We start from the raw sequence: 26,419 nt of genomic DNA on the forward strand, positions 1-26,419 counted from the left end.
GAAATGAAGAAACCTCAGGGGGCAACCAGGAGCAGATGTTTGTGACAAAGGACTTTAGCTCAGATCTGGAACTGGAAACAAATCTGTAGGCTGAAGCTGTTCCTTAATTTTAGTGAGATCCCAAGTCTCTATTTTGCACTTGGTTACTGTTGGTGACTCTCAGGGTTCTATTAAAAAAATCCAAGTAGATCCCACAAGCCTGAGGTCTGCCTGCCTGTGCACTATACTGAGTCAGACCATGGGTCCATCTAGCCCAGTATTGTCAACACTGACTGGCAGCGGCTCTCCAGGGTTTTAGGTGGGAGTTTTTCCTGCCCTACAGGGAAAGGCCGGGCACTGAACCTGGGACTCCCTGCATGCCAGGCATGTGTTCTACCACTGAGATAGGGCCCCTCGAGAAACCAATGTATGCTGCCTTGAGCTCAAGGCAGGATCGAATATGACAGACAGAAAGAAAAGAACTACCCCGTCACGACCAGGAAATTGTTAAACAGTAGCTAGGTCAGAGTGCATAAGCTGTGTGAGTTTGTTTGTAGAAGAGCAATGTGCCTTCACTAGAGGGTGCTCTCTCCATATTGTATTGCCAGCTGACACAGAAGGTCATTTCGGCGTATTGATAAATCACGCTGCCGTGATTCCTAACTGACAGCTCAAACTAACATCAAGCTGGATGAGAGAGAACAAAAGGCTATCAAGCAGCCATTTTCTTGACACTTTTATTCAATCACCAGCAGATTGCTTACGACAGCAATAGCAGCTGTTTTGTCTTCATCTTTCCACATTTGATAAAAGGTGTCAACTCAAATTTTTGTAAATAATTCACTTACCCCTCCAGCTCTCTTTCTCTCTCTCTCTGGCACAAGCTCCGTTCGGCATCCGTACCCTATGTGAGTGGATCACGCCGAGGCAGGTCAGGGCCCAGTGTTATCAGCTGAAGGTCATCTCTGATCTAAAAGGAAACGCCGATAACACTGTAGTCCTCCCAAGGTCAAAGATAAGAACTACACAGAGAGATTTGTAATGCGGACAGAAGGCCAAACAACAGAGAAAGAGAAGGAGAGCATTGTTTCACTTAACACACTTAATGATTCCTCCCCACCGCCCTCTCCGTATGGTTCTTCAGAAAGGTTCTCTCACTGCAGCTGATTACTTAATGCTCTGGAGCAGCAAATGACTTTAAAAACAGTGGATGCAAATGGGGCTCCTGTTTCCCCAAGTTCCTTATGGTGGAGTCTTTTAGTTCTTGAATGAGTGTTTCTGAACTTTGGAGGACAGAGCAGGCTTCTTTCCTCTACCAAATCAGAACTGGAGACATGAATTCACTCTTAGAACCAAGAAGGTCTGCATTTAAACAGGGGTGCAGCACCTCAAGGTCACAATCTGGCTTTCCAGGGTTCCCAGATGACCACACCCCTTCCCCTGGACCCGCCCCTTTCTCCCAACCACCAATCGTTTGGTGTTTTCCTGGCTTTTGTCCAGTTTTCCCCGTTCTAAAAAGGTGAATGCCTCCCCTAAGGCTTAGTGACTGGCAGGAAGAGTCTTAAACTAAAATATACTGGCATTTTTGGCTCCACCCCTTTTGCCTTTGGCCCTGCCTACCCCTGGAGTGCAGCCCCCGCAAGCTTCTCCAACATTGAATTTGGCTCTCTGGCTGAAAGAGGTTCAACACCCCTGCTTTAAAGACTGAAAGAGTAAGAAGTCAGTAACCCAGTTCCAGGTTGTAGGGGTCATTGGGCAAGCTACCCTTAGTCAGCTCCCTTCCCTGACTGGGCCCACTTGTCCCTCATCACTGTCACTGCAGCCTTTTTGCTTGCCCTCTTCCTCTAGGCCCAATCCTCACCACTGCCAGAAAGGGCAAAGCAAGTGGAAGCTGCTTCTTGTTCTCCTTTCATTAATGTAAAGCTGCCCAGGAAAATTTATATTATGGGGCAGAATGTAATCAGTCAATCCCATGCTTAGAGAGGGCAGGTGAACAGGTAGCGTTAGCAAGGAAAAGCAGGGGCAGGAGGCTCTGGATGGCGGCGGTGGGGGGCATTGGCAGGTGCCTGACAAGGCCAACCCCTGATGCCAGCCCTGCCCTGCCCTTGGAGGAGCACATCCCCTGGGTTTTCTGCATGAGTCACTGATCTGGATGTGCCTCCTGACTGGAAGAAACCAAGCCCAGAGCACCAACTGATGCAGAGATGCTACAGGCAGCTTCCTTTGGTGGCAGGTCATTCTGCAGACTCTGTAATCATACCTCATGCAGAGATATGGCAAACTGACTCCCCCCCCCCCCAGCAGATGCTGATTGAAGGGAGGCAAAGCCAGAGCCCTGAATCATGCAAAGAGGCAGCGGGCACCCTCCTCCAGGCATGGCTGTGTTGGGCTCCCAGGAGTGTTCAACACTTTCATTCATTTACTTCACGCAGCACCCTGCTTTGATATTATTTCATAGCACACAGTTTGACTTAGGGCCAAAGCAGATAGAGTGGGAGATCTGTGATTGGATCTCCCATGTTTATTTGTTTTTAAATGACAAATGCATCCACATTGCTCCCTGTATGCAGTGGTGCAGTCAGGGAGCACTTTGGGGCAAAATGAGCAGTGGGGAGGCCCTCAAACACAGTGGGGCTGGCTCACCACATTTTGAAGTACGTGACACAATACATAGTACCATCTAATGATCTCCCTTCCCTGAAAGGCCACTGAGTCTAGAGTCTAAAACAGAGGTGGGCAACTTGTGGCCCGCCAGATTTTTTTTGGTCTGACACTCCCATCAGCCCTAGCCAGCATAGCCAATGGTGACGGATCACGGGAGTTGTAGGTCAAAACATCTGGAGGGCCACAAGTCACCCACCCCTTGTCTAAAATTACCGAAGAGCACTGGTGCTTGTAGGTTTTTGGCCTGTGTGGCAAATAGCAGCGGGGGGGGGGGGGATTCAGCTGGGAAAGTGACATGGAGGAATGAAGTTTAAAACCCCTGCCTTCAGTGTACATAGGAACATCGCAGGTGCCTTATACTGACTCATACCATTGCTTCATATAGCTCTGCATTGTCTATATTGATTGGCAGCAGCTCTGCAGGGTTTTGGAGAGGGATCTGCCCTAATTCTACCTGGAGATGCCAGGCATTGCATGCAAAGCAGATGCTTTACCACTGAGCTACAGCTGTTCCCTATGGCCACAACCAAAATCCCTCCACCCTCCCTGTTGCATTTCCCACTTTTAAAAAGTGGGAGATCCAACCCTGGTTTTCTTGCCATTTTTTCTAGTCGCACCCCAAAGATCTTTAATAGGAATAACTTAAGAAGAGCCCTGCTGGATTGGACCAAATGTCCATTTATTCCTGTTATTATTATGTTAATTCTGTTTGCGCCAGTGGCCAGCCCCTGGGATGCACATGGGCAGGGCATACAGTGGCCGTTCATGAATCACCAAAAAAGAGGAAATGCATCACCCAAAAATAGGACACAAAAGAGGACATCAATTTGCATATCCTGATTTATATGTAGAGATGCAAATTTAGAAATAATTATTATGATTTGAATAGAAATACAAGACATCTCATCATAGTGTGGAAGGCAGTGACTAGGTGAGCTGTGTGCCTGCCTCTTCAGTCTCCTATTCAGGGGCTAACTGTGGATAGGCAGCTGTCCTTCAGGTTCTTTCTCTTTAAAAATGGAATTGGACAGGGCAGCTCTTCAAACAGAGGTCAGTCCTACGTAAAAGAGGACACATGGCCACCCTAGACTGGAGGGGATTACCACGGCTAGTTGTTTCTCCCAACTGCACACTGCTTTTGAACATGGAAGTTACATTAGCTACCATGGCGAACAGCTGCTTGTCCTTTTCAAATGGTGGAAACAAACGCCCCAGTTTATTTACTGCTAGGAAATAGCTAGATGTTGTACTGGGCAGCAATAGATTTTTCTTTTTTTAAAGACTAATGCCATTAAGTGAATAAACAGTTCATTTCCCATTCTTTCATGAAATATGTTTAGGTCTCAGCCTGGAGGACAATTAGAGAACACTTCTAATGTGTACTGTTGTAACAGCTTCATTTACTTTTGAAAGCAGAGAGAAACTAATAGAGAGGTCTTTGAATTATTGCAATATGACGCTGTATCTGGCGTTGGCAGTCGCCACAGCACCGAGATTAAAAATGATACATCTTCCAATGCTGCCCCTCCAGCTGCATTACAAAATATATCCAAGCAACAAATAGTCACTGTTTATCACTGCTTGGTTTACACTTTCTAATAGCTAAAGCATATATGTGTGCATTTGAGACCCTGTCTCGCCTCCAACAGCAAAGAATGTATAGCAGGTAACTGATGTACATCAAAATCAGAGAGCAGCTGCCTTGCAGTTCAACTGACTGTTTTCACCTAGCCATGGTGGCAACAGGCCTTCTTATAACACAGGCAGTGGTGCAGTGAAGCCAGGCCTCACACAGGGTCCACGTGCTGGGCCCTTATGATTAGCAGGTTTGATAATGTCATGTGCTATTGCCTCAAGCTTACCGATTCCCTCTGAGCTTAGCTACAATCCTCACAGTAGCTGGGAGGAAAATAGATTTTCCCAGAAACTCTACATCAACCTGGTTTGCATGATCACCGCAGCCCACCTTGCTGGGCAGCCTTGGAATATTCAAGTCGCAACTGCGGCTTGTTGTGTCGTGCGAATCCACGGGGGTGGTTGTTGCTGTGGTTAACAAACCACCCACAACCCTAAGACCATACCAACAACCCACACTGACCACATGGGTTTGCATGATATGACAAGCTGCAGTCATGACTTGAGTAATCAAAATGGCCATCCACACATGCCAGTAAGCCCCTCAGGTTAAGTGACCCACGGTGGCTTAGCGTGATGTGTGAACTGGCCCGTTGTTATGGGCTATCCCATTGTTGTGAGCCATTGTTGTCATGTTGTGAGCTATGTTAGCTATTGCAAAGGTGTGGCTTGGTCTCAAATGGGCAATTAAGACCTATCGGCTTTACCAAAGACCTGATCCTGGTAGACATGATAACTTCTAGAACTAATTTGTTGGTATGGAGCAACAAACCTGCCTTCTTTTTTGGACTGTCCTTGGCAGCGTGGCTATGAGGATTGACATGGTGATTGCCTGCACTTCAAAATTTACCACTAATTGTGACACACCAAACTGAACACTGCTTGCCTGCCATGTATGCCTGGCTGGCCTCAGAGAGCAGTGTGGTTTGCTGGCACATATGATTCTGATACTTAGAATCATAGAATCATAGAATAGTATGGTTGGAAGGGGCCTACAAGGCCATCGAGTCCAACCCCCTGCTCAATGCAGGAATCCAAGTCAGAGCATCCCTGACAAATGGCTGTCCAGCCTCGTCTTGAAGGCCTCCAGTGTGGGAGAGCCCACCACCTCCCTAGGTCATTGGTTCCATTGTCGTATTGCTCTGACAGTCAGGAAGTTTTTCCTGATGTTCAGCTGGAATCTGGCTTCCTATAACTTGAGCCCATTATCCCTTGTCCTGCACTCTGGGATGACTGAGAAGAGATCCTGGCCTTCCTCTCTGTGACAACCTTTCAAGTACTTGAAGAGCACTGTCATATCTCCCCTCAGACCTCTCTTCTCAAGGCTAAACATGCCCAGTTCTTTCAGTCTCTCTTCACAGGCCTTTGTTTCCAGTCCCCTAATCATCTTTGTTGCTCTCCTCTGAACCCTCTCCAGCTTGTCTGCATCCTTCTTAAAATGTGGTGCCCAGAACTGGAGACAGTACTCCAGATGAGGCCTAACCAGTGCTGAGTAGAGGGGAACTAGTACTTCCCAGGATTTGGAAGTTATGCTTCTATGAATGCAGCCCAAAAGAGCATTGCCTTTTTTGCAGCCGCATCACATTGTTGGCTCATATTCAGCTTGTGATCTACAACAATTCCAAGATCTTTCTCGCTTGTAGCGTTGTTGAGCCACGTATCCCCCGTCGTGTAACTGTGCATTTGGTTTCTTTTTCCTAGGTGCAGAATTTGGCATTTATCCCTACTAAATTTCATTCTGTTGTTTTATGCCCAGTGCTCCAGTCTATCAAGATCACTTTGAATTTTTTTCTGTCTTCCAAAGTATTAGCTATCTCGCCCAATTTTGTGTCATCTGCAAATTTTATCCACATTCCCTGCATCTCCTCCTCCAAGTCATTAAGAAAAATGTTGAAGAGCACTGGGCCCAGGACTGAGCCCTGTGCTACCCTGCTCGTTACCTCTCCCCAGTTTGAGAAGATCCCATTGATAAGCACACTTTGAGTCCGATTCTGTAGCCAACTGTGGATCCACCGGATCATTGTTTCATTGTTTCACTTTGAGCTAGTTTGCTCATCAGGATATCACAGGGCACTTCGTCGAAATTTTTGCTGAAGTCGACGTATATTATGTCCACAGCATTCCCACAGTCACAAGGGAGGTTACTTGATCAAAAAATGAGATTAGATTCGTCTGGCAGGATTTGTTCTTGACAAATCCATGTTGACTTTGAGTAGTCACTGCATTGGTTTCAAGGTCCTTACAGATGGATTGCTTTATAATATGCTCCAGAATTTTCCCAGGGATTGTCAGACTGACAGGTGTGTAGTTCCCAGGTTCCTGCTTTTTACCCTTTTTGAAGATAGGGACAACATTAGCCCTCCTCCAGTCATCTGGCACTTCACCTGTTCTCCATGATTTCTCAAAGAGAATAGGGATGTCAGAGAATTCCGCCACGGATCTCGGTGAACTCCGTGGCGGAACGGCCTGCCACCCCCCCACGGATCCCCCCCGGGACGAGACTTACCTGGGGCGGATGTTCCGGGCGGACGTGGCTCCGGCGGCGGCTCCGGCGGTGGCTGGTCTTCCAACCGGCCGCCGCTGCCGCCGCCATTTGCAGTCTTATCTTGTCTTTTTTTTTTTTTTACAGAGACGTGATAGGCTACATAAGTTTTTACGTAGCCTATCACGTCTCTGTAAAAAAAAAAAAAAGATGAAGAAAAATAAGGAACGCAAATGGTGGCGGCCGTAGCCGCCGCCATTTGCGTACGCATTTTTTTTTTACCCAGACGTGATAGGCTACATAAGTTTTTATGTAGCCTAAAATGTCTGGGTAAAAAAAAAAAAAGGCGTACGCAAATGGTGGCGGCTACAGCTGCCGACATTTGCATACACATTTTTTTCCCCCCTTATCCAGAGCCCTCCGCGGCCGGAAATCCGGCTGTGGAAGGCACTGGCCTGGGCCTGGCCGGCTGCTCTGCGGAGCTGCCGTGGAGCACAGCCGGCTTTCGAGGATTCCTGGGGGGAGGACTGGATCGTCTCCCCCCCCGGCGAGGATTCCGGGGGGAGGGACAGAGCGCCTCCCCCCCCCAGTGGAACCCGGCGGAGCCAGGTAAGTGGGGTTTCGTACACCCCTAAAAGAGAATAGACAGTGGTTCTGAGAGTTCTTCTGCCAGTTCCTTTATTACTCTAGGATGCAGTTCATCTGGCCCTGGAGATTTGAACTCATTCAAAGTAATTAGGTGTTCCTTGACCATATTAGGGATGTCAGAGAATTTTGCCACAAATCTCGGGGAGGCTGAATGCCAGCGCATTCGGCCCCCCGAAATCGGTGGCGGAACGGTCTGCCCCCCCGCCCCGCCCCCCGGGATGGGACTTACCTTGGGTGAATCTTCCTGGCGGCGGCTCCGGCAGCGGTGCAGTGGCGGCATGGCGGCGCCAGTGGCCGGTCTTCTGACCGGCTGCCGCCACCGCCATTTCCAGTAAAAAAAAAAAACAAACCAAAAAACCAAAAAAACCGTGATAGGCTACGTAAAGATATACGTAGCCTATCATGGCTAGATTTTTAAAAAACACCGTGATAGGCTACGTAAATGTTTACGTAGCCCATCACGGCTGATTAAAAACAAACAAACCACCATGCATACGCAAATGGCGGCGCCCATGGGCGCCGCCATTTGCTTTCCTTATTTTGACACATCTTAGTCTACGTAAACATTTACGTAGACTAAGACGGCGAAAATAAGGGGAACGCAAATAGCGTAGCGTCTACGCTATTTGCGTTCCCCTTATTTTCGCCGTCTTAGTCTACGTAAATGTTTACGTAGACTAAGATGTGTCAAAATAAGGAACGCAAATGGAGGCGCCCATGGGCGCCGCCATTTGTGTACGCGCGTGTTTTTTTTTTCTTTTAAATCAGCCGTGATAGGCTATGTAAACATTTATGTAGCCTATCACGGCTGACTGCAGGGACGCAAACGGTGGCAGCTACGGCCACCGCCATTTGCGGAGCCGGCTGGCCAGGATTCGGGGGGGGAGGGATGGAGTGCCTCCCCCCCCAGCCAGAATTTCGGGGGGGAGGGATGGAGCGCCTCCCCCCCCAGCCAGAATTTCAGGGGGAGGGACAGAGCGCCTCCCCCCACCGCGAATGTCACCCTTCGAAAAGGTAAGTGACTTTCGTACATCCCTAGACCATATGGCTATCAATCTCAACCTGCAATCCTGCCCCTTCAGCCTGTACTCCCGCCTTTGCCAGGGGGTCATAGACCCTCTTTTGGGAGAAGACTGAGCCAAAGTAGGAATTGAGCACCTCTGCCTTTTCTTTGTCATCTGTTATCATTTTGCCATCCTTATTTAATAGCTGAATAGCCATTTCTTTCCTCTGTCTTTTATTATGGACGTAGCTGAAGAAAGCCTTTTTGTTGTTTTTAGCATCCCTCGCTAACCTCAGCTCGTTCTCAGCTTTAGCCTTCCTGACGCCATCCCTGCAATTCTGTGCTAGCTGCCTGTACTCTTCCTTTGTTACTTGGCCTTCTTTCTACTTCCTATATGTGTCCTTTTTTGTTTTCAGGTCATCTCTAAGTTTTTTGTGAAGCCACACTGGCTTCTTCTGTTGTCTTCCACCTTTTCTTCCTGTTGGAATTGTTTGTAATTGTGCCTTGAGAATTTCCTTTTTTAAAAGCTCCCATCCATCTTGGACTCCTTTTCTCATTAGAGTCGCTTGCCATGGGACCTTACTTATCATTGTTCTGAGTTTATTAAAATCAGCTTTCCTAAAATCCAGGGCACGCGTTTGACTACCCTCGGCTTTTGCTTCCCTTAGAACCAAGAAGTCAAGTATAACATGGTCGCTTTCCCCCAGAGTTCCTGTAACTGCTACTTTACCCACTAAGTCATCTCTATTGGTTAGGATCAAGTCAAGGATAGCCGATCCTCTAGTTCCTTCCTCTACTTTCTGTAGGAGGACATTATCCAACACAGAAGTCAGGAATTCCCTGGAGGGGCCATGTTTTGCAGAATTTGTCTCCCAACAAATATCAGGGAAATTGAAGTCCCCCATTACTACTGCATCATGCTTCCTTGAAACATTGGCTATTTGCTTTTCAAAAGTTTCATCCTCGTCCTCTCCTTGGTTGGGTGGCCGGTAGTAGACTCTGACCACCAGGTTCCTTTTATTCTTTGCTCCATTTATTTTGATCCAGGTGCTCTCGATGGGGATTGTGAGATCACGAGAAGCACCTGGCAGGCCAGTATACACATATACACAGCACATTTACTCTTGCTTCATTGCAAGCTGCCCTCAGTGGTCTTGAGGGGCTCATAGGGCAGCTTATAATAACACAAGAATAAAAGTTTAAATTTAAAACCATCAACACAATCCACTCACTTCAGCCCCAAAAGACTTGGCAGTATATACATGTTTGAGGAAGGAGTTCCATAATCATGGTGCTACCACTGAAAATCTCCTCCTCTGTGTGTCCAGCAATCTAACCTCTGTCACAGGAGACACAAGAAGCAAGATCTTGTGGACCGAACGTAGCATGCGTTTCTGACCTTCTGGACATTTAGAAATCATTTTACTGACTCGCCATCTCTTGGACCTTAATCACTGGAAAATGAGCTTAGCAGTGGTGTGGATTAGAAGACGGGAATTGAGGGGAAATTGGAATCCCGTGACCACTTCGACATATGCTTACAGGGAAATCCCCTCAAACCATATTAGCTCAATCTACATTTCACATGCTAAACAGGTTGTATAACATGGATATTTTCCATTCTGATGTGGTAAATAACTGATTCACACATGCATGTGTCTTAGTTGATTTCTCTGTGTTTGGCATCTGAATGTGTGAACTGATTCTCTTGGAAAGTATTCCCCTTGAGGAGCTGTGAAGTGAATGGAAGTTCTACAGCGTTGTATCTGTCATGGCCCATTCACATATGTCATCTCTAAATGTTGCACTCATCATGTGAAGAACTTGCATGTGTGAACCAGGCCTTGGTGAATGGCAGTGGAATGTGTGAACTGAGGGTGCTTCTGAGCACTAGCAATCAGAAGGCTTTGTGGAGCTCTTCTGTTTTCTTCTTTTTTTTAATGGATTTTCAGAAGTGCGGAAAAAGAAGGAAGAAGCAGTGGGGAAACACAGGAAGGTTACGAGTGGAAGACATCATTGTCTGGACTTTTGTGAATGAGGCAAAGTGATGGCACAACAAAAGCCTCATCTGGAAGCAGCTTTAGTCCATTGCAAATCTTTGCATGTGACAGGATGTGACAGTTCTATTTCTGATATTTATATATGATGGCCCATTCACAATAGAGTCTTCAAGGGATAATCATGCATGTGTGAACTAGACCTTGTAAACTTGTATATAATTCACTCCCTTTCTGTGGAACACTTCATGCATAATTACGTAAGACAAGCATTTGGGTTTCTTCAGAAATCCATTGGTAGAAAATCTAATTTTCTCACCAAATCAGCACATGTCTTTTTTTAAAAGACATTTTAAGCAATGGGATATAAACATACAGTACTTGGCTCAGGATTTCAGTCTTGCAGCTTGGTTGTGACACATCTGGAAGAAAATCCCAGGATTGTAGAGCTTCTCTACATTAAGCAAAAATCCTGCATCCTTACCGGGGATTTCTTCTTCTGGAGTCTTTCTGGGTTTGTGATGGGCTCCTTTAGACAACAAACACATGATTTGGAATTGAAAACTTCCCTTCTTGGCAATGCCCTATATGTTCAATGAAACAGTACCATCTAGTGGCTAAATTATAATGCAATGATGGCATTTTACAGAGCCGATATGGTGCCATTAAGGTTTATTACAGTTTATCTCCTATGTTTTTGAAAGCAGGATAAAGGGGGGAAAGCATGGGAGACATCCTGGAGGTGAACGACGTCATGTAAAGGACCCGCAAACGTTATTTATTTATTTATTTATTCATTCATTCATTCATTCATTTCTATACCACCAATAGCCAAAGCTTCCAAATTTCTGTGAGTAGCCAATCACGACTGTGCAATAAAAGCCTAATGTAGAAATGCTTGTAGTCAATGGGACTTGTTTTTAAATCAAGATGCTAGACATGACTCTTTGTTTATTTCTGTCCAATAAAAGCTCTTCTCTTTGGTAAGCATGTTCAGTATCCACAGAGCAGCCTGCGATGCCGGAATTCTCTGATCACAGGCATTTCCGTGTAATGACAGAGATAAGATATATACAAAACTGCTACAACAAAATATGCTTCTGAATATCATGAAGCCAATTAAAAATGAACCGAGAGCTAATTTTGCAACAATGGTGGGATTTGTATAATCAAGAATCTGTGGCATTAATCTATGCAAATATTGCTGCTCAGTGCTTATTGAATATTCACTGTGGTAACAATGCTGTGTTTGGGAAATGTCACTTGTGGAACCAGAATTTCAGGCACAGAGTTCCAACTGGAGCAGACCACAAGACATTCAGCAAAGAGTCCTGTGGCATGGTTGACAGCTAACAAATGTACTGTGGTGTTAGATGTCCAGTCCAGCTCCACCACAAAACAGCATTTGGTTGCATCCCAGTCATTCCTCCAAGATCAGTGGTGTGGTGGAGCCAGGGCTCACAGGTACGAGGCCCAGCAATTTTTTATTAGCAGAGATGCTGATGTCATCTGCTACCGGCCCTCCTCAGAATTCCCTGTCCCTTCTAAGCAGTGGGGGCTGGTGGCTCTGATTTCAGTTGGGCTGTGAATCCATTCTGGGTTTCAGTAAAAAACCAGCCTATTTGGGGGACAGGTTTCAGCACCTTGGATAGCTCCTTTAGAATTCTGGCTGGTTCTGACTGAAACCCAGAATAGATTCACAGCCCCACTGAAATCAGAGCCACCAGCCTCCGCTGCCTCGAAGTTTAGTTGCAATTCTCACAGTAGCTGAGGGGTGGGGAGATAAATATTTCTGGAAACAATATATTGTCCCCAGTTGTAATTTGTTGTTGTAATTTGTTGTTGGTCAGTCGCTTCCGACTCTTCATGACTTCATGGACCAGCCCGTACCAGAGCTTCCTGTCAGCCGTCGCCACCCCCAGCTCCCCCAAGGTCGAGTCCGTCACCTCCAGAACATCATCCATCCATCTTGCCCTTGGTCAGCCCCTCTTCCTTTTGCCTTCCACTTTCCCTAGCATCAGCATCTTCTCCAGGGTATCCTGTCTTCTCATGATGTGGCCAAAGTACTTCAGTTTTGCCTTTAATACTTCAGTTGTGCCCTTAAGTGAGCAGTCTGGCTTTACTTCCTGGAGGATGGACTGGTTTGATCTTCTTGCAGTCCAAGGCACTCTCAGAATTTTCCTCCAGCACCACAGTTCAAAAGCATCTATCTTCCTTCGCTCAGCCTTCCTTATGGTCCATCTCTCGCAGCCATAGGTTACTACAGGGAATACCATTGCTTTCACTATGCGGACCTTTGTTGTCAGTGTGATGTCTCTGCTCTTCACTATTTTATCAAGATTTGTCATTGTTCTCCTCCCAAGAAGTAAATGTCTTCTGATTTCCTGGCTGCAGTCAGCATCTGCAGTAATCTTTGTGCCTACAAATACGAAGTCTGTCACTGCTTCCACGTTTTCTCCCTCTATTTGCCAGTTATCAATCAAGCTGGTTGCCATAATCTTGGTTTTTTTGAGGTTTAACTGCAACCCAGCTTTTGCACTTTCTTCTTTCACCTTCATCATGAGGTTCCTCATCTCCTCCTCACTTTCAGCCACTGAAGTGGTATCATCTGCATATCTGAGATTGTTAATGTTTCTTCCAGTGATTTTAACTCCAGCCTTGGCTTCATTGAGCCCAGCACGTTGCGTGATGTGATCTGCGTACAGGTTGAATAGATAGGGTGAGAGTATACAACCCTGCCGTACTCCTTTCCCAATCTTAAACCAGTCCGTTGTTCCATGGTCTGTTCTTACCATTGTTACTTGGTCGTTATACAGATTCCTCAGGAGGCAGACAAGATGACTTGGTATCCCCATACCACCAAGAACTTGCCACAATTTGTGATGATCCACAAAGTCAAAGGCTTTAGAATAGTCAATAAAACAGAAATAGGCGTTTTTCTGAAACTCCCTGGCTTTCTCCATTATCCAGCGGATATTGGCAATTTGGTCTCTAGTTCCTCTGCCTTTTCTAAACCCAGCTTGTACATCTTGGAATTCTCGTTCCATGAATTGCTGGAGTCTACCTTGCAAGATCTTGAGCATTACCTTACTGGCATGTGAAATAAGTGCCACTGTTCAATAGTTTGAACATTCTTTGGTGCTTCCCTTTTTTGGTATGGGGATATAAGTTGATCTTTTCCAATCTGTTGTTTCCCAGTTGTAATGCAAAGTATTTTTTGGGTGGCTTGGTCTTCAATGGGCAATTAAGGCCCATTAGCTTTACAAAAGACCTCCTCCTGGTGGAGATAAAAGCTGCTAGAGCTGGTTCCTTGATATGGATCAACACAGCAACCTGATTTTCTAGACCTTCCTTGAGAGTGTGCCTCATAATGAGTGCCTGCACTTCCACATTTACTCCACCCCCTTTTTTTCTTAATATTTATCATGTTATGAGTGCCAGCTACCCTGAGGGTCACTTCAGAGGGAACCAGCTACTAGATTATTCCATTGGTCTTTCACCCCTACGCCAGGTCTACGATGTTGCACTTCAACATTTACCACTACACCACTGTTCCAGGTTTCTATTACACCACTGCTCAGCCTTCCTCAACCTGGTGCCCTCCAGGTGTTTTGGACCAACTCCCATCAGCTCCAGCAAGCATGCCCAATGGTCAGAAATGCTGGAAGTTATAGTCCAAAACATCTGGAGGGTGCAAGACTGGGGAAGACTGCCCTATATCATACTGATTATAAACTGTAGCAGGATGAGCTATTTGTAAGAAGTGGAATATGTTTCAGGAAAAAAAAGCCAGGGAATTCATATAAGTGAATAATGCAGCCTTGTCATATATGATATATGCTTGTATTGATTATTCAGAAATATGCTGTCATATTAGCAGACTGTATTCATTCTGAATATAAGGTATCCACCTTGGATGCAAACTCTAGACGTTAAAGGTGTATACACAAGAACATAATTTTAGCAACATAACTTCTGGGGAAGCATCCTCACCACACCTGGGGCAGACATCCAGTTTTTTCCCCCTGTTGAAGTACAGAGGAAATTTCTTCAATTGCTTTGCAGCCGAAAGGGCTGTGTCCAGCGCTGATTGGCTGGACTTTGTGTCAATGACAACCCCAACCCACCCCTTCTTGGAAAGGTTTTTCTCCAGGTGTAAATAACCTGACAGCCCAGCTGAAGTATGAGGGAAAACAAAGAGGAAGATGTATTTGGCATTTGCTTTAGAAGCTGTGTATCTGTCACTGAAGGAGCAAAGGATTAACTCGCAGGAGAAAACACACACCTCCTCTTGTTCACAGCCATGAGTGTACACAGCGTAAGCTTACTTCCTTGTGCTCCCAGTCAAAACGATATTGTGCAGCTACTCTATCTCTTCCTCCTTAGCAAATTTTTTGTGGAAAGGAACAAGATGGAAGAAGTGGTAGGAAAACACCTGATGGTTACAAGTGGAAGGTAACATCATCTGGACCCTCCCCATAAAGTACCATGAACGAGGCAGAGCAATTGCACAATAAAAGCCTCACCTGGAAGCACCCTTCAAATGCCAGGTGGAAGTGGTCCCAGATGTTAATTCAAAATAATCACCAGGTCAGTATTTCCCGAAGACCAGGATGGTCCTAAATCACATAGTTTATGATGTCATTATCCTGTAAGATGCAAGACCTCTCCCCCTGTGTGTGTGTGTGTGTGTGTGTGTGTGTACATAAAAAGGCACAATTACTGATACTGAGCGGTCAGATTCCATAGACATGAGCCAGGACGTAACTATATGTTAGAGAGGACATATTACTGCTGATAACTAGCATTGTCCATATGCTTTTTCCCTGTAACTTTTGTTTTGAGTGAAAGAAACAGATGAGAGGTGTCCGTGTGTTTGGTGTTTCCTCAAACCCTGGAAGCAGTAGCCAAATAATGGGAAAGGGGATGGGTGAACTCTAAATATCTATCCTTTACTGCAGGGGAGGGGCAAACTCCACCCCGTGGGCCCAATCTAGCCTGAGGAGGGTTGAGCACCCTTCCTGGCTCCTCCTCCTGCCCTCTCCAAGCCCCTCCCCCTCCTCAAGCCCCACCTTCTGAGGGGGAGCGGCACAAAGAGGAATCCCTTTCTCACCTCCAATCAGAGATAAGCTGGGGAGTCCCCTGCACCACTATCTGTGCTGCTTGTGCCCCGACTGAGACATGAGCAGCACGGGAAGAAGGAGGCCAACGACTCCCGCAAGCCCCAGATGAGTCCCTCCCTGCACTGCTCACACGTCCCAATCGAGGTGCAAGCGGCAAGGGAAGGAGCAGCCTGACTTGGCTGGGACTTGCAGGAGGCAGGAGCTGGCTCCTGAAAGCCCTGGCTGAATCCCTTACTCCACACAGAACGAGGAGGCATGGAGCTCCATGTCTCTCTATACATAGAGAGATTTTTTTAAAGTAGATGGGATAGAGGAGGGGAGGGACTTAGGGTGTGAGGCCCTGCCCCCCATGTCATCTGCCCCCCTAGCTTGGTCTGGACGGTAGGGAAGGAGCACGAGTTAGTATTCCAAATTCTATCAGAGAACATATAACTGTAAGTATAGCCTGGAAGCCTATGCCAATTGTTCTAACCAATTTATCTTAGCAAATATTTTTTCAACCAAGGCAAGGCACTAGTAAAAAAGCATTGTTTCCCTAATGCCTCACAGGATGCTATGTTATACTCAGAACCATTCGTTATAGTCAAGTCTATCATTATAAAGTGGTTAGTCAAACCATCAGCAGTGTCCTCCACTAGATTGGGTGAGACAAACGCAAACAAAGGTAAATAACTCTTGTCTACCTTAGGTTCAGAGAAAGAAACGTCCGGAGGTTGACTCACTTTTTCCTGGATGTCCTCATACTCAGGACACTCAAGACTGTTGCTGTCCAGAACTGGACCTTCCGTCTCCTACCCAGACTCCATCCCGATCAATTTCTTCTTTAGAAAAGTCACCAGTGTCCATTGACGGAAAAAACATTCCGTATTGATTTTTGCTGGCGCACAGACACATTTTCAGGGCTATATTTCCGCAATAAACATTGCTTTCTTGTTCTGACCATGTTAAACAGCTATTCAATCCTTCCACACGCAGCTGGACAATTCCACCTCCTCAAGTGTCACTACATTATAAGCAGCAAAGGAAAGGGCTTCCGTTGCTTCCAAGTGCAATGCTAAGCGCACCCTTAGCGCCACACTGAGGCACATGCTGACTGTAGGCCCCACTCTTGTATACCTTGGAACAAGCAGAAAAGGCAGGCTCTGACTTTCCTGAAGGATGGGTGAGGGTTTACGCTAAATGTAAAGATGTCACATCACACATTTATTTTACCAAATGTTAACTGGGGAAGGTGTGGGGAGGAAAGCAAGTTAGTGGCAGCCACATATCTTTCATAATGTGTAGTTAGACTCAGAGTGTAACCGAATAAACTGAGCCCCAGTCACACAGGAAGCTGTGAATGTGGCTCCATGTGATGAGAAGCCTCTAGGTGACTGTAGGAGTTGATTAATTCTACCGCCCCCTGCAAAAAGGAAAAGAAAAAAGGAAAACAAACAACTCTCTCAGTTCAATGATTTCAATAAACAAGTGAAATGTACGAATGTGCTTAACTTTGGCTGGATCATGTCCTTAATCATTAATATCTGGTTATTACTCACTTTGAGATTGTCATACTATAAACATGCTTTGATCCTTATTTCTTGAAGAAAGAATGTTCAGAAAGGCTGATTTCATTGATATGACAAAAACATAAACAGAAAAGGTGCCTGTTTTACAAACTGGAATATGTACCACTTATAAATGTAGCAACTAGGGATGTCTGAGAATTCCGTCATGGAACCCACGGATTCTTGGAATCCGGCCCCACTGGGGCCCGTGGCAGAACGGAGCACTCACCTCTAGATCCCCTCAGAATCTGCTCCCTCTCTGTGGCAATCCTGCGGAGCTGGCCACCGGCTCCGCAATGCTGGCGATATGGCTGGCTGCCATTGCCATGCCGTATCACTGTGTTAAGTATCCGGATGCAAATGGTGTATTGGGCACCATTTGCAGCTGTAAAGCTGGTGGATTAGCCTAAATGCAGCCATTTACGGAGCCAGCCTGGACGGACTCTAGGGGGAGGGACAGATTGCCTCCCCCCCCCCCCGCAGATGCCCCCTGGACCCGGAGGTAAGGCATCCACCCACCCCTAGTAGTAACATAAAAGCTTGCTTTAAAATCACTAAAGCAACAAATGCGATTAATGTAAAACAGTTCTTTCTTCTTTAGTTGTTTCCTGCCTGATTTCAATAACCTATCCTAGCCTGAGCTCAAATATTAGATAATTGAGCAGTGAGAAGAATTTCATCTACGTTTCTAAACATAAGAAGCTGGACCTAAACCTGCATGCACACACTATGTTTAGCACTGAATTTGTGAGCCAAAAGCAAATGGTTCACTTCCATAAGATATAAGGGGAATTTGAGGAGGAGGAATATCATTTCAGTCTGCAAGCAGTAGAGTGGCCATGTGACCTACTTTACAGCAGACAATCCTCTATTTGAAGGTGTCCATCGTTGGAAGGTCTGTCTGGTCCAAGGGAGAACAGGGGTTTTCAAGGTGCCCATCACCAGTTAACACTTGGATTCAGTTAGCACTAAGCAGGCACACAGGTTACCCGGTCACAGTCTTCTCCACTATGGTGAGATGTATTCTATTTCTATTTAAACTACAGTAATATATGCACATTTTATGCAAATCAGTGTCCCTTTTTGTCCTCTTTTGTTGATGCATTTCCTCTTTTTTGGTGATGCATTTCCTCTCTTTTTTGGTGATTTGTATGTGGTCACTCTAGCAGGCAGAGAATCACATTTCTGAATGCTCCCATATGTGACAACTTCCCTTCAAATGGAAAAGTAGCACAACAAGGAGAATGCCAAGCTAGAACTGTTCTCCTTGATATGCTCATTGTTTGCTTTTTTAGAAGTCGCTTCAAGTTCTTTTTAAAAAGTTGGGGAACATCAAATATGGGAAACTCTACCTGAACCATTAGGTTCAAACTGATACACTCCATGCTCCCAGCTCAGGACTGTACCACCTCATTCTGCTGGATGTATAAGACCGAGACCTGTGTCTTACATAGGGATGGATGGATCAGTCTATTTCTGCTTCATGTCAGTTTGCAGGTGTTCATTCACAAGTCCTTTCTGTCCCATTGCCAATGGTAAGAGCCCGTGAGTTGCTCCTTCTCACCATTGCAACCACCTTGTTCACTTGCCTCTTGCTCTGGCCCAGGCAACTGTGGTGGTGAGAAGGAGGAGCAGGAGATGCCCCTGCCTGCTTGCTCCCTGGCTCTCTGCCTGTCAAGCAAGCAAGTGGTGGAAATGATGAGAAAGAGGATAAGAAGCAATAGCAGCTGTCAACAATGGCAGTGAGAAGGTGGCCTCACTGCAAGAGAGAGGGGACCGTTGAGGGTGACCTGCCTATGGGCCCTCAAAAACCTGGAGCTGGCACTGCTCAAAGTACACATTTATCCTAAAATAGCATTTTGATACAGTTTGGGGCACATTTTTTTTGTGCTGAGAGAACTGGTCACAAAGTTTGGAGAAGTGTGAGGTTGGTGGATAGCTAAGTTCCAATCTGCACGTTTGCCTGGGAGGCACGGATCAGGTTTGTTCATATTGGAATTCAGAAAGCACAAATTCCTGAAGCATCCCTAGCCTTACCCCCAGAGGGGGAACACTTTTCATAATACAGCTTGGTACTTACATAATGCATTTCAAGAGTTCAAAGTGTTGTACATTACCTTCAAATAAGGTAGTGTGATTTTGGATGTCACCAAAGGGCAGCAAATGGTTAATTATTTAGGATGCAATCCTATGCATGTTTAGACTGAAAAAGTCCTACAACTCCCAGCATGCTCCAGCCATGTTGTTCTAGGGCTTTTTTTCTGTCTAAACATGCATAGGATTGCATCCTTAATTTATTAGTACTGCATTTTTACTGCCAGGGGGCAGGGGAAAGAGGTGCTTGTGGATTTTTTACTCAGATGCCAAAATAAGAACGTAAGAAGCAGTCTTATACCAAGTTAGATTATTGGTCCTTCTAGCTCAGTATTGTCATTGACTGGCAGAGACTCTTCAGGAATTCAGACAGGAGTTTTTCCCCATCCCACCTGGAGATGCCAGGCAGTGGTGCAGTGCAGGGTGTTGTGGCTTGAAGAGATGCAGCACCACTTCTTTTTAAATTACCAGGTATGCTGGTGTCATCTGCCACCCACCTCAGACTTTCCTGTTCCCTCTGCAAACCTCACAGTAGCTGGGAGGAAATGAATTTTACCAGCAACCATATACTTCCCTGTTGTAATGCAAAGTATTTTAGGGTGTCTTGGTCTTGAATGGGCAGTTAAGAGCCATTATTATTACAAAAAGATCTGCTAATGGAGGAGATGAAAACTGCTCTAACTGGTTTGTTGATATGGCTCAACACAGCTGCATGAGTTTTTGGACTCTCATTGGGGACATGGCTATGGAGACTGTCATGATGAACACCTGTATTTCAAAATGTACTATTACACCACTGATGCCAGGGATTGAACCTGGAACCTTCTGCACGTAATGCATTTGCTCTACCACCAAGCTACAGCCCTTTCCCTGAACTAGGACTAGGGTTGTCGGAGAAATCTGTTTGGGGGTCGAGTTCAATGACTTTTTCTAGGTTCAGCCCCCCGGACTTTGTTCCAGTTCCTGCTGCAGCGCCTGACTCGGTCTGCAGCAAGTCAGGCCAGTTTGCAGATTTTCAGGACAATTCGTGCATTTTTTTTGCAGGTTCCACATTTTGCACAAATTTCTGAGCCATTTGTGCAAATTTCTGAGCAACTTGTGCAGATTATAGCTGAATGTGTGCAAATTATGGCCAAATTTGCACAAATTACTCAAATTTCTGCAGATTACTCAGAAATTTCTGCAGATTACTCAGAAATGTGCGCAACTTGTGGAAACTGTGGGGAAAAGCCTGCAGCTTGGCTCACAAATGCAAATCGAGTCATACACATCACAGAACTCTGTTGAATAAAAAAAGAACCAGATTTCCCAGCAACAGACAGCCCTAACTAGGACTGGCCTTGAGTACAAGGTACCTTGACTGGGGATGGGTGCCAGTTGCAGCTTTACCTCAGGCAGTAAAATGTCTTAGGCTGCTCTGGGCTAAGGATCTGAGGTGCAGGGTGAAAGAGTTAGATCCTTCCCCCTTCCTGATCCAACTTGCCTCTTCACAGCTCCTTTTAACAATAGAGAAAAGTGCCAGGAAATCCATCCATCCATCTCCTACATCATGCTATTTTGGCCCTCGGGATACATATGTGAAAGCCTGCACATATGGCCCCTAGCTGGATCAGGGTAAAACTCTTTCTGTATGTAAATATAGTACCTGGGAAGAATACATGTCAAATAGGAATTGACTTGTTATTTATACCCTCACACCAGTTGCAACAGCTGGCAACTCTGAGAAGTTTAAGTTGTCATCACTGCTCTTCTGTAAGAATAAATATAGGTTGAATGTCCCAGTACTCACCTCCTTTTTACAGACACCTACAACTACTTTGCTGTCCACTACAATGTATTTATCTTTACAGAAGCAAGTGGCAAAAGAGTGAACGGTTCAAAGGCTCCATGGGCATCAGTTCATATGGTACATTTTTGATTGTAAGTATGTTACCAGTAGCTTGCAAGGTGGAACATGATCTTTGCAATATGCGATAAGAACAGGTCCAATTTCTAGAGGTCCATAAAACTGTATTTCCTGAAAAGATTTCTTAACTAAGATTTGTTCTAGGAATATGACTGCCACGTAACTTTGGTGGAATTTTCTGTTGCTGGTCTCTGTCATGAATATTTATTTACATCCCAACAGAAATCATTGCTCATCTGAAGGGGAGTTAACAATCCTTAATAGCCTCTTCTGATATGATTGATGCTTTTGTCACTTTCTCCAGTAAATAGGTTTATATTAGCATACAAAATATGCTTTCTGTCCTTTTTACCTCCACAGGCATTTAACTGACCACTCACTTAAGACGTAATCTTCCACCCAAGGTTCTGCTGTCATTTCAGGGTCAATTTTTCCAACTACTTGGAGGAAGGCTCAACACTTAAAAACAAAACAAAACAAAACCCACTACTAGAGTTTATGACCACTGGAATTTTCTCATCATGTAAAATTGCGACTTACACTTTGGCCATGTAATTAGAGGTGCCATGTAAGTTGTTCCCCAGTCCCAGTGTTTCAGGCCATGTGTGATTCTTCAAAAGGAGCACATATATCTTTGGCTACAACTCAGGTTTCACACACTGTTCTGGTTCAGCTGTAGTTATGCTTTAGGATTATGTGCACGAGCCTTTCCTTCTCTGGTGCACCTGTGAGGAGGAGATTAGAAGCTTTCCTTTTCAGTTAACTGGGGTGTATTATTATGTGCAATTCTGGAACCATGGTTAATCTTAACTATGATTTAAGGAAACAAGCAAGGGTCATAAACCATGGTTTGAAGTTGGCCTGTTTCCTTAAACCAGGGAAGCTGAACTTCCGGCCCACAGAAGTTCAGCATCGGGCCTACGAAGCATCCTTGGGTTCCTCCAGAGGGCAGGGCTTGGTCCACAAGTCCTGCCCCCTGGAGGAGTCTCCCATGGAGGAATCCCCACTGTTATCTACAATCTTAGAGCTGGGCTAACCACGGGAAGGGAGGTGGGTGCTGGGGGACCTTCTGGCACCAGTGATCTCTAGGGCTGGGCAGCCACTCCTCCTCTGACTGCACAGGTGAAGTAGTTCATCAGGGGCTCCATCTGCAGGTCCCTCAAGGGCCTGGTGTACCCTCTCCAGGGATGTGAGGGGTGCCTATGGGAGTGCTTGGCTGGAGAGTCTTATGGGGTTTTCGGCCTGGGATTCTTCATCAGACGAGACCTCTTGGCCTAGGGCTAGGTCAGGCATGACAAAGTGGGACCCAACAGAAGCTTCCTGCTGTAGGAAAGGGCTGGGGTGGTGATTTTCACCAATTCCCCTTGCTGCCCCCAGTATGCTGTCCCAGATCTATTCTACAGAGTTCATTAGTGTCAGCAGAATGGATTTTGTTTAGCTTAATTGCCATGCAGGAAGCAATCTTCAGGGGTGACTGCAGCTGGGGAGGGAATGGTTTAATCCGCCCTTCTTTTGCCTTCCTTAAGCATGGCAATTAAGCTTAGAAAAATATTCCCATTGGTGTCAATGGGTCATTTTTCCTAGGCTTAGGTGTCATGTGTGTGTGGAGGGGATTTCCAGGGGGATCACAGCTGGAGAGGGAAGGGTTAACTTCCCTTCCCTGTGCATGGCTTCCCCCCACCCAGATCCCTCCACATGGCAATTAAGCTTAGAAAGAAAATTTCATTGATACCAATGGAAGGATTGGGCCCCAAATCAGCCATGTGCCTGCTCCAGAGCCAGTAGAACTCCCCTGAGTGTCGGTTTGGATCCCACCCAATGTCTAGCTTAGCCCTGATATTTCGGTGAAGGTGGCATGAAAACTGAAACGCAATAAAATGTACCCCGCTTCAAGTTATCTAGTCCAGGGTAAAAAAAAAAAATGCCGAATGATAATCTTTCAGTGGATTATTCATGTTGATACTTTCCCTCAGTAACTGGTACTTAGTCTAAGAGATAATCTTGTAATTTTCACATAAAATATTGATAAGGAAGAAATACAGCCTCCCTGTTGCGAATGTGCTGGACTTCACAAAATACTAATATATGGATTAAGGAAAGTTAACATCATCCTTTTATGGAAACTAAAATCAATTACATGTCAGCTTTGTAGCATTATAAATCTAATTAGTCAGCACACACTTGTTTTTTTTCCAGTGGTATGCCTTACCGAATGACTCGCCAGATGTTAAATATTAAATAGAACTAATCAAAATACGATTTGAGAGGTTTTTAAAGAAAAACAATGATCAAAGAGAGCTATTTATTACCTGATCTGTGTTTCTATTGAAATGCCAGCTCTTGTGATGTGATACCTAATTTAGTTTAGTTCTTGAGAATCTGGTTTAGTGTGAACTCAATTTTTTAATTTACCATGAAGGAAAAATAGAGTCAGGCACCAGCATAGCTATTTATCGAATGCTAGGCATGAGGATTTAGGGATCCTAAAACTTAAAATAAATTTCATATGAGAGCTGTAAATTATTGTACATAGGACCATAGGAAGCTGCCTGTCAGACCTTTGGTCCATCTAGCCCAGTATTGTTGATACTGGCTGAGAGTGGCTCTCCTAGGTTTCAGGCAGGGATTTTCAGCAGGACGTTAAGAGCATAATTTTGATGTTCTGGAGTTCCAAGTGGGACAAAATGTCGCAGTTTGGAGTTCTCCTGTTCAAGGTTCCAGCCAGTAAGTCATGCCTTCTTTCAGGGGACTGAAAGAAGTACCCTGCGTTCCACCTCCCAACCAACAGATATGTAGCATTCTGTGGCCATGGGGCCTGCTCAGTCCTCACTGGGGTATTTCCTTAGTGGTTTCTCTAAATAAAATCATTTCTTTTACTTCTGCAAACCTTAGGGTTCTCGTGGGCATGCAGATTCCTTCCCCTTGTTTCTCAATAGCCCTGTTTTAGCTACATCGTCATTATAATTCAGCGCCTGAGCTTGTATATACGATTCAGCCTGCAATCCAGTTTCATTAAAACCAATGGCAGTTTGGGCATTGACATGTGGATATTTAAGGTTCCCAAGTGCCAACAGATTTAAAGAAGAGAACGCCACCATTCAGTCATTGTTTAGCAGGCCCAGTAAAAATAATTGAGATTGATTCAGGCCAATTCACGTACAACCCAATGGTGCGGTGCTAGAAGAAGTCGCAGGCACGTGCGCTTTCTGCGCTGAGTGCAAAACCTTTAATGTCAACTCAAACTGACATGAGTAAATGCCTCTGTGATTAGATCTACGCAAGGGATCTGTCTGCTGTGAAAAGGGAATGGACAGATCCTGTGCGGGGGATGCACCTGTGGAGGCATTTACGCGTGTAGGCCCTGCATCATGTCCAAAGCTTCTCTGTGCAATGAGGGACGACACGTGAGCCCAAAGCTGTGTTGCCCTCAGCAACATTTCTGAAATGGCTGTTAGGGTGGTCAGGTGTTCTCATTTAGTCCTCTGTTTGAAGGGCTACCAGAAGACTGTCCTCTAGTTGCAGGCCTGCCCTATCCAGTTCCAGTTTAAAGATATAGAACCGGAAGACCTGTTGCCCATCCAGGCAGCAGACTGAACAGTCAGGCACACAGGCCACCTGGTTACAGTCACCCACATTATGGGGAGATGCACTGTATTTCTATGTAAATTAATAATAATAATAATATCTAAATTTGAATCTATACACATGAATTAGCATATGCAAATGTTATGCAAATCAGGGTTGTCCTCTTTTTTGGTGATGCATCGCCCAGAGTGGCTGGGTGACCAGCCAGATGGGCAATTAATAAATCTAGTAAATAAATCTAATAAATAAATAAATTTCCTCTTTTGCGGTGATGCAGAAATGGCCACCCTCATATCTGGTGCTTGCTTCTTAAGAACATAAGAAGAGCCATGCTGGATCAGACCAAGGCTCCATCTCGTCCAGCATTCTGCTCACACAGTGGCCAACCAGATGCCCACCATTCCCGCTCCCCACCATGCAATGGCAGCGGTGGTAGAAGGTGGAAGCAGCAACAGTGAAGAAGAGGAGGAGCCACTACCAGCAGGCTTCTCTCACCTGCCCTCTCACTCTGGGTTCAGTCCCAACCCAATCCCCACCATGGAGATGGAAACAGCAGCAGTGAGCAGCAGCAGTAAAAGCCACTACTGAAGGTACTACCTGGGCAGGAGAAAAGGTGGCTCCAGTGCCAGTTCCAGGAGTTTGAGGGCCCTTGGGAGTTTGAGGGCCCTTGGGCAAGACAGCCTCAATGGGACCCCCTCCCTCAGGTGGTCAACCTTCTCACCACCATTGTCACCAGCTGGAATTGCTCCTCATCCTCTTTCTCGTCATCAAGACCACTTGCTTCCTTGACAGGTAGAGAGCCAGTGAGCAAGTAGGCAGTGGCATCTATTGCTCCTCCTTCTCACCACTACCATTGCCTGGGGCAGAGTGAAAGGCAGGTGAACAAGCTGGCTGCAATCATGAAGAAGACAAGCAAGTCCAAGTAACTCTTGTCAGTGGGGCCCCTTTCAGGGTGTGGGCCCTCAGCATGGCTACCTTTTATGCCAGTCCTGGGCGGCTCACTGTTTTTCTGGGACTTGAGGGCCCAAAAATTCCAGAGCCAGCCCTGTACACAATCATCTACATTTGTTACTGTTACACAGAAAGCCCTCAAGCTTCCGAACAAAGAGTCTCCAAATCATTGTACTCTAAGCTTGACTGATGGATTTAAAAGCTTGAAGGAGATTTGTGATTCACTAAGTAAGCTGCTGATTTGATGTTTCAAGTCAGAAGGTTGCTTTTAAATGACAGAAAACTTTAGACTAACATTGGACTCAGCAGGTGACCTGCTGTTTGCTTAGATTTGGAATGGCATCTTTTCACTGACATAATTTTTGAAATGGGATCTTTTCTATGCACACACCACATGCATTTTGTCCTGGAAATATGGCAGGAGCAGAGTTCTAAAATGGAATTTTCAAAGCATTCTGTTTTGAGCTCCAAAACCAGTAGTATAGTAGCAAATTCAGAAGTGCAGTCCCTTCATGATAGTCACAGCCACACCCTCTCACAGCCACATCCCCTTCTAAAGTTATACAACCTTGAAAGATTATACAAATGAGCTTTCAGTCGCTTTGTTTGGAGTATCTGGTCACCCTAACTCAGAATTATTAAACGGTCCATTTGAAAAGAAAACACAACAACACACACACACAGTCATGTCCAGCAACTTGCTAGAAAATATCATTTGGTGAATCATAGAATAGTAGGGTTGGAAGGGGCCTATAAAGCCATCGAGTCCAACCCCCTGCTCAATGCAGGAATCCAAGTCAAAGCA

At 45.5% G+C, this 26,419-nt stretch overlaps 1 long non-coding RNA gene across 3 annotated transcripts in view; it reads right to left on the reverse strand.

Annotated features, from left to right (window-relative positions):
* LOC146350375 (uncharacterized) overlaps nt 1-26,419 on the reverse strand; it is a 41,010-nt gene that overhangs the window by 12,335 nt on the left and 2,256 nt on the right. For 2 of the 3 annotated variants that reach the window (XR_014788839.1, XR_014788840.1), the window contains exon 2: nt 828-949. This is a non-coding gene — a long non-coding RNA (uncharacterized LOC146350375). Of the gene's footprint in view, nt 1-827; nt 950-26,419 lie in introns of those variants that run through there. The other variant, XR_014788838.1, reaches the window with a different exon arrangement.

This window comes from Heloderma suspectum, chromosome 3, assembly GCF_057233095.1.
Source record: "Heloderma suspectum isolate Gila_16-S chromosome 3, 16-S_ref, whole genome shotgun sequence".
In the NCBI taxonomy this organism is placed as follows: Eukaryota; Metazoa; Chordata; class Lepidosauria; order Squamata; family Helodermatidae; genus Heloderma; species Heloderma suspectum.